A 9,163-nucleotide genomic window follows, 5' to 3' on the forward strand; every position below is an offset into this window, starting at 1 on the left:
GCCAGAATCTCCTTTTAGCTCAGATGACCTGATCTACTAAAGAGAAAATAGGGAGAGTTTGTTACTGTAAAAGGTTTTCCTGATGTATTGGGGGTGGAGTTGTAAAAGAAATATAAATTCTTCTATAAAAGATTTAAAAAAATTTTTTTTTGGTGGGCTCTCTGTCTTATTACTCCACAAAACTCTTTCATTTTCTCAGCCTTAGCTTCTATTTTTAACCTACGAATGGTAACAAGTTCTTTGGGTTTTTGAGAGGGTCACCTGATATGTAAAAGTGCTTTGGAGTGGCTAAAGTGTTATCCATATGGAATGGTAAGTGCATGCAGGTGTCGGTTTCCAACATTTGTTTTCTCCTTTTAATCTAGTTCCCCTCTCCTCACCCTATTGCCTCCCCTTCATTATTGTTCCAGGGAAGAACAGGGAGAATGCTTTCTAGGGGTGACAGCGGAGCTTAAGAAAGAAAGACAGGTTTTGTCAGTCATAAGGGAGATTTTGAAAGCACTATAGATTCTAGGTGGCAAAGTGGAAGGAGAAAAAGGGAGGAAGACAGAGGCAGCAGGCAGACAGGAAGGAATGGGGAGGGAGAAGGCAAGAATCATATTTAGTGTACTGGTTCCATGCATTGTGGTGAAAATTCCCATGGGCAGTGGGGTTAGAAACATTTGGGAAGGTTTTAGGAAAACCCAGAATTCCCCTCTCTCCTGAGAGGAGTATGAAGTCCTGTAAGAGGAGGGTTTTTTGTTTTCGTTTTTTTCCTGGAAAAAGTTTTATTTTCATTTGGTCCAAGGTTTGGGAAAGGCTCCATGGTGGTTAAAAAGCTGCCTAGGGGTTAGAGGGAGAGGCTCAGGCCAAAGCCCTGATGCCAGGAGATGCAAGGGAGCCCCATCTAAGGCCACTGTGTTCCAGGGCCTCCTAGTCGTGCTTGAGGGTGAGTCTTTCGAAGAGATACTCGCCCAGGCCAGCCTGGGGGCCTGCCAGATGGCGGAGATGAGTCAAGTGGTCTCCCATCTTCTTCATGAGCTTCACCTCCTCATCAAGGAAGTGGGTCTCCAGAAAACACAGAGATGTGGGTCTGTGTAGGTAGAACCCAAGGCATGAAGATCCAAAATGGCTTGGTTCAGGTTCTTCTCCAGGGCCAAGGCAGCTTCCAAGGCATCCTGAGAGTTGCCGCACTCATCTTGAGAAGGTTTCTGCACCTCCTAGAAGAGGGCGCAGCTGCCGCGCTGGTTTTACATCTTCAGAAGGCGCTCGGAGGCCTCGCGCTGTTCCCCGGCCAACAAACGGAAGAAAATGGCCCACGCCCTCCACATCTTCACGGTGGAAATAGTAGCCCCGAGAGAGGTAGGTGTAGGAGGACCGCAGATGTAAATTGACCAGGCGGTTGACGGCAGCCTCCACCTCCGTAGAATGATTCTGGGAGGTCATGGTTGGTCGTCAAAAAGGAGCTGACCACAAAAAACGGAGGGAGCTGGAAGCAGGAGGTGGGCGAGAAGATGGGCCCGGGGATCGCAAACGGAGATCAGATTGGAAGGCAATTTGAAGCTGGAAGAAAAGGGAGTCCCTGGGTCTGTTCTGTCCCAACACCGTAGAAGCAAGAGACAGATCGTAGGACCTCCAGGCGCGATGGTTGGTAAGAGGAGTTTTGAGATCAGCTTGGAGCTACATGATGTAGAAATAGTGGAGCTTGCGTGTGAGGGAATAATCTACGTCCTGACATAACCTTTCCAGTTGCCCAGGACCTGTACAGTTGTGCATAGGATCTAGAAATTTTTAATAACTTCAGGAAAGAGTTTTGAGCATTTGAAAAGAACTGGTGGTCTAGAATAGGCCCACTAAGCCACCCATTACTGAGTATCAGAAAATCAGTTAATATCTACTGTTGGTAAGGGAGTTGGGAAACCTTTTGCACTGTTAGCGGAAATCTAGCCTGGTTACAGGTATTCTAAGGTTATTATCTGGTTGTTCTTAGAGAAATCAGGTCATGTCCAATATATGAACATTATTCCCTCTCTCCTATATACCTTAGAGCCACTCTCACGCAAAACTCTAAGGGACATGTAGGAGTATGTTCCTGGATGCTTTATTTGGAAAGGTAGAAAGTTGAAGGCAGTTGAGGTGTCCAACACTAGGAGAATGGATTAATCAGTTGTGGATTATACACTTGTAATAGAATCTAGGTACTGCTCAGGTTTAATTACCTAGAAGAAAATAGAGCAATATGGCTAGATCTTAAAAACATTATGTATTGTATTTTATTTGTTCTAATTAGGTATATATGACAGAAGAATGCTTTTTGACACATCATACATAAATGAAGTATAACTTCTCATTTTTCTGGTCACATATATGTAGAATCACACTGGTTATGCAGTCATATATACATATAGGGTAATAATGTACAATTCATTCTGCTATCTTTCTACCCCTTCCCTTACTTCACTCCCCTCTGCCTAATCCAGAGTAATTCTGTTCTTCAGTAACCATCCACCTTATTGTGAATTAGCATTCCCATATGGCATTAGTTAGCATGATATTCTCCAGCTCCATTCATTTAGCAACAAATGCCATCATTTCAATCTTCTTTAAGGCTGAGTAATATTCCATTGTGTATATATCACATTTTCTTTATCCTTTCATCTGTTGAGGGGCACCTAGGTTGGTTCCATAGGTTAGCTATTGTGAATTGAGCTGCTATAAATATTGATGTTGCTGTGTCACTGTAGTATGCTGATTTTAAGTCTTTTGGGTATAAATTGAGGAGTGGTATAACAGGGTCAAATTGTAGCTCCATTCCAAGTTTTCTGAGCAATCCCATCCTGCTTTCCATAATGGTTGTACCAATTTGCAGTCCCATCAGCAACGTATGAGTGTACCTTTTCCCCCCATATCCTCACCAACATTATTGTTGCTTGTATTCTTGATATTTACCTTTCTGATTGGAGTGAGATGAAATCTTAGTTTTGATTTGCATTTCTCTAATTGCTAGAGATGTTGAACATTTTTTCATGTATTTGTTGTTTGATTGTATTTCTTCTTCTGTGAAGTATCTGTTCAGTTCCTTAGCCCCATGTATTGAGTGTTTTTTGCTTTTTTTTTTTTTTTTTTGGTGTAAAGTTTTCCGAGTTCTTTAACTATCCTGGAGATTAATGCTGGATCTGAGGTGCAGGTGGTAAAGATTTTCTCCCATTCTCTAGGCGTTCGCTTCATGTTATTGATTGTTTCCTTTGCTGAGAAGCAGCTTTTTAGTTTGAATCCATCCCATTTATTGATTCTTGATTTTACTTCTTGTGTTTTAGGAATCTTGTTAAGGATGTCAGATCCTAAGCTGACATGATGGAGATTTGGGTCTACTCTTTCCTCTGTTAGGCACAGGGTTTCTGTCCTAATGCCTAAGTCTTTGATCCATTTTGAGTTGAGTTTTGTGCAGGGTGAGAGATAGGGGTTTAATTTCATTTTGTTACATATGGATTTCCAGTTTTCCCAGCACCATTTGTTGAATAGGCTCTCTTTTCTCCAGGGAATGTTTTTGGTGCCTTTTTCTAGTATGAGATACCTGTCTTTATGTGAGTTTGTCTCTGTGTCTTCTATTCTGTACCATTGGTCTATGTGTCTGTTTTGGTGCCAATACCATGCTGTTTTTGTTACTATGGCTCTGTAGTATAGTATTGTGATGCTTCCTGCTTCTCTTTTCTTCCTAAGGATTGCTTTGTCTATTCTGGGGCTCTTATTTTTCCAAATGAATTTAATGATTCTTCTAGTTATTTGAAAAATGTCATTGGAATTTCAATGAGAATTGCATTAAATCTGTATAATGCTTTTGGTAGTATAGCCATTTTGACAATTTTCATTCTGCCTATCCAGGAGTGTGGGAGGTCTTTCCTTTTTTAAAGGTCTTCTTCAATTTCTTTTTTTTAGTCTTCTGTAGTTTTCACTGTAGAGATTTTTCACCTCTTTCATTAGATTGATTCCAAATTTTTTTTGAGGCTATTATGAATGGGGTAGTTTTCCTAATTTCTCTTTAGTGGATTCATCACTGATGTATAGAAATGCATTTGATTTATGGGTGTTGATTATACATCCTTCTACTTTGCTGAATTCATTTATTAGTTCTAGAAGTTTTCTGGTGGAGTTTTTTGAATATTCTACATATAGAATCATGTCATAGGCAAATAGTGATAGTTTGAGTTCTTCTTTTCCTATTCGTATCCCTTTAATTTCTTTCTTCTAATTGCTTTGGCTGGAGTTTCAAGGATGAAGTTGAGTAAAAGTGGTGAAAGAGGGCATCCCTGTCTCATTATAGTTCTTAGAGGGAATGCTTTCAATTTTTCTCCATTTAGAATTATGTTGGCCTTGGGTTTAGCATATATGGCATTTACAATGTTGAGGTATGTTTCTACTATTCCTAGTGTTTCTAGTGTTTTGAATATGAAGGGTTGCTGTATTTTTTCAGATACTTTATCTGCACCTATGGAGATGATCATGTGATTCTTGTCTTTAAGTCTATTGATGTGATGAATTACATTTATTGATTTCCATATGTTGAACCAATTTTGCATCCCTGGGATGAAACCCACTTGATTGTGATGCACTATCTTTTAAATAATTTTTGTATGTGATTTGCCAGAATTTTGTTAAGAATTTTTACATCTATTTTCATCAGGGATATTGGTCTGAAATTTTCTTTCCTTGATGTGTCTTTGTCTAGTTTTGGTATCAGGGTGATACTAGCTTTATAGAATGAGTTTGGAAGTGTTCCCTCCTTTTTCTATTTCATGGAATACTTTAAGAAGTATTGGTATTAATACTTCTTTGAAGGTCTTGTAAAACTCACTTGAGAATCCATCTGGTCCTGGGCTTTTCTTGATTGGTAGTCTTTTGTTGGTGTCTTCTATTTCATTGCTTGCAATTTATTTATTTAAATTTTGTATGTCCTCCTGGTTCAGTGTGGGTAGATCATATGTCTCTAGAAATTTGTTGATGTCTTTGAGATTTTCTATTTTATTGGAGCATAAATTTTCAAAATAGTTTCTAAGTATCTTCTGTATTTCACCATTTGTCATGATATTTCCTTTTTCATCACATATTTTACTAATTTGAGTTTTCTCTCTCTCTTTTTGTTTTGTCAGTTTTTTCAATTGTTTCTTTTGTTTTCATTTTCATTGATTTCAGCTCTGATTTTAATTATTTCCTGGCTTCTACTGCTATTGGTGTTAATTTTTTTTCTTTTTCTAAGGCTTTGAGATGTAATGTTAGGTCATTTATTTGTTGACTTTTTATTCTTTTAATGAAGGAGCCCAAAGTTATGAGCTTTCCTCTTAGAACTGCCTTCATAGTGTCCCAAAGATTTTGATGTGTTGTATCAGTGTTCTCATTTACCTCTAAGTACTTTTTAAAAATTTCATCCTTGATTTCTTCTGCTATTCACTCATCATTCAGAAGAGCACTATTGGGCTGGGGAGATAGCTCAGCTGGTAGAGTGCTTGCCTCGCAAGCACAAGGCCCTGAGTTCAATCCCCAGTACCACAAAAAAAAAAAACAAAACAAAAAAAACAAAACAAAAAAAAAAACATAAGAGCACTATTTAGTCTCCAGATGTTGGAGTAGCTTCTATTTTTTATTGCATCATTGATTCCTAATTTCAGTCCAGTATGGTCTGCTAGAATGCATCATCTCTATTTTTTTGTATTTGCTAAGAGTTGCTTTGTGGCACAAGATATGGTCTATTTTAGAGAAGGATCTGTCTGCTGCTGAGAAGAAAGTACATTCACTTGTTGGATGAAATATTCTATATGTCTGTTAAGTCTAAATTATTGATCTTATTATTTAATTCTTTAGTCTCTTTATTCAGTTTTTATTTGGAACATCTGTCCAGAAGTGAGAAAGATGTGTTAAGATCACCTAGTATTATTGTGTTGTGGTCTATTTGATTCTTGAAATTGAGAAGGGTTGGTTTGATGTATATAGATGCTCCATTGTTTTGGGCATAAATATTTGTGATTGTTATGTATTGCTAATGTATAATTCCCTTAAGCAGTATGTCCCTTCTGGTTCACTTTGACTTGAAGTTCACTTTATCTGATATGAGGATGGAAACCCCTGCTTGTTTACATGATTCATGAGTGACATGTTTTTTCTCCATCTTTTCAACTTCAGTCTGTGGATGTCTTTGCCTATGAGGTGAGTCTCTTGGGGAGACAGCATATTTTTGGGTCTTTTTAAAATTCTAATCTGATAGACTATGACTTCTGATTGATGAGTTTAGGCCATTAACATTCATGGTTATTATTGAGATGTGATATGTATTCCCAGTCATTTTGGTTTATTTCTGGTTTAAGTTTGACTTTTGACTTAATTTTTTCTTTAGTGTGCTTCCTATCTTTGCTGGTTTTCACTTTTTATTTTTCATTTCATCCTCTTGGAATATTTTGTTGATAATATTCTGTAGTGCTGGCTTTCTAGTTGTGAATTCTTTTAAGTTTTGTTTATCATGCAAGGTTGTTATTTCATCTTCAAATCTGAAGTTTAATTTTGCTATATATAAACTTCTTGGTTGGCATACATTTTCTTTGTTTTTTTCTTTTTTAAAAATTTGCTCTAATTAGTTATACATGACAGTAGAATGCATTTCAACTTATTGTACACAATTGGAGCACAAATTCTCGTTTTTCTGACCGTATATAATGCAGAGACACACAATTTGTGCAATCATACATGTAATCATAGGGTAATAATGTCCATTTCATTCCACTATCCTTCCCACCCCCACACCCCCCTCCCCTCACCCAATTCAGAGTTCCTCCATTCTGCCCTAGTCACTGCCCCCACCTCCAGGATTATGGATCAGCATCCTCATATCAGAGAAAATGTTTGACCTTTGGTTTTTTTGGGAATTGGCTAATCTTGCTTAGTATGATATTCTCCAACTCCATCCATTTATCTGCAAATGCCATAATTTCATTATTCTTTCAGACTGAGTAATATTCCATTGTGTACATAAACCACATTTTATTTTTCCATTCATCTGTTGAAGGGCATCTAGGTTGGTCCCATAGTTTAGATACTGTGAATTGAGCTGCTATAAACATTGATGTGACTGTGTCACTGTAGTATGCTGATTTTAAGTCTTTTGGGTATAAACTGAGGAGTGAGATATCTGGCCAAATGGGCATCCATTTTCTTTTAGAGCTTGAAATATAGAATTCCAAGACCTCCTAAGTTTGAGGGTCTGGGTTGAGGAATCAGCTCAGATCTGAATTGGTTCCCTCCTATATGTAATTTGATATTTTTCTCTCATGACCTGTAAGATGCTATCTTTATTCTGTGTTAGTCATTTTCATTATAATGTGCTTTGGTGTGGGTCTGCTGTAATTTTGTACATTTGTGCCCCTGTACCCCTTTTGTATTTGATTTTCCATTTCATTCTTAAGATGTAGGGAATTTTCTGATATTATTTCATTGAAAAGATTGTACATTCCTTTTGTTTGTATCTTTGTGTCTTCACCTATCCTGATAAATCTTAAATTTGGTCTTTTCATGTTATTTCATAATTCTTGGAAGTTCAATTCATGGTTTCTTACCATCTTCTCTCTGTGGCTAACTTTATTTTCAAGATTATATATTTTTTCTTCATTGCCTGAGGTTCTGTCTTTCAAGTAGACTAGTCTGTTGGTAATGCTTTCCATTGAATTTTTAATTTGGCTTATTGATTCCTTTATTTTGAGTATTTCTGCTTGATTTCTTTTCAGAATCTTTATCTCTTTATCTCTTTATTGAAGTGATATTTCATCTCCTGAAATTTATCTCTGATTTCACCTCTTACATTGTCCTTTATGTCACAGATCAGTTTAACTATGTACATTCTAAACTCCTTCTCTGACATTTCTTTACTGTGTTGTCAATGGATTCTATTATTGGAGCATCTTGGTTTGTTTGGGGCACTTTGTTCCATTGTTTTTTTCATGTGGTTTGTGTGTTTTCCCATTTAGCAGTGTGGATCTGAGACAGTACAGTTTCTATCCTGTAATTTATAGTGTCCCTGAAGTTTCCTAGTACCTCACCTTAAGTGGGAGACCAATATTTAACAGTGTCTAATGTAGATAATATATAGCCTTAAACCTTATAACTCCTATTAAGATATCTATGGTTTTGTTTCAATAAACAGAAATGATGTGTTCAATTATTGTGTACAATATAAACAGTAAGTTTGCTAAAAGAGTTTACAATTTCAAATGGTGGGCAAAGAGAGTATAGAAGTGGTGTATGCTATGATGTGTATGAGGGAGGAGGAGAGACGATAGAAGTAAAAATTTATAGGAAGAGTGAAAGAGGAATTAATAGAGGAACTAATAGAGGTTGACTGTTAGCAGGAGAAAAGAGAGAAAGAGAATCCGGGGAAACAGATAAGTGAGAGGAAAATATACAAAGTAAAAAAAAAAAAAAAACTTAAAAAGAAAAAAAAGTCACAATATAAGAATACACAATAAAACTGTAAAATACTATTCATATATCCCAGTCCTCAATAAACTATGCATGAAAAATAGTTGGTTTCAAATATGGTAGAGATGTGAGAAAGGGAAAAAAAAAACCTCAATGGAAAATTGAACAATTGTTTCCAGAAGTTTCTCAGCTTCCCTTCTCTGCTGATGCGGGGATTGTCTGGAGTTTGATAGTACCTCCAGTTCCGTGGGTGCCTGGACTGACTGGCTGGGTGACTGGCTGGGCAAGCTGATAGCAAAATGCCCTCACACCCTCTTCTAACCTTCCGACCTGGTGTAGGCAGCCCCACTTCGGGACTCTCAGAGTTGAGGAGAGCCTGGCTCCTGCTGGTTCAAAATGCCCCCATTCTCTGACTTTTCACAGGATTGCCAGGACGACCAGACTGGCCTATAAGACCTAGTCACTCTCTGATGGATCTGGGCTTCATATATCCCAGACTTGGCCATGTTGCAGTCCCCAGATCTCAATGCTGGTCCAGCTTGCAGAGAGACCACCAGGGATGTGCTCACACAAATGAGCAACCCTGTGAAGAAGCAGCAAGATGACATCCAGTAGCACTCCCAGCTGGAAGACCTCAGGTGTAGCCAAATCCTCAGGCACCCCAACACTGGACCTTAAGGCCCTGGCTGGTGTGCTCAGACAGAGGTGGCTGTACCCTGAAATAGCA

The 9,163-nt window shown here is 37.9% G+C and overlaps 1 pseudogene; it reads right to left on the minus strand.

Moving 5' to 3' along the window:
* Positions 1-912: 912 nt before the first annotated feature.
* On the minus strand, positions 913-1,425 carry LOC124991970 (ferritin light chain-like; annotated as a pseudogene).
* Between the last annotated feature and the right edge of the window lie 7,738 nt (positions 1,426-9,163).

Source organism: Sciurus carolinensis, chromosome 8 (assembly GCF_902686445.1).
Source record: "Sciurus carolinensis chromosome 8, mSciCar1.2, whole genome shotgun sequence".
NCBI lineage: Eukaryota > Metazoa > Chordata > Mammalia > Rodentia > Sciuridae > Sciurus > Sciurus carolinensis.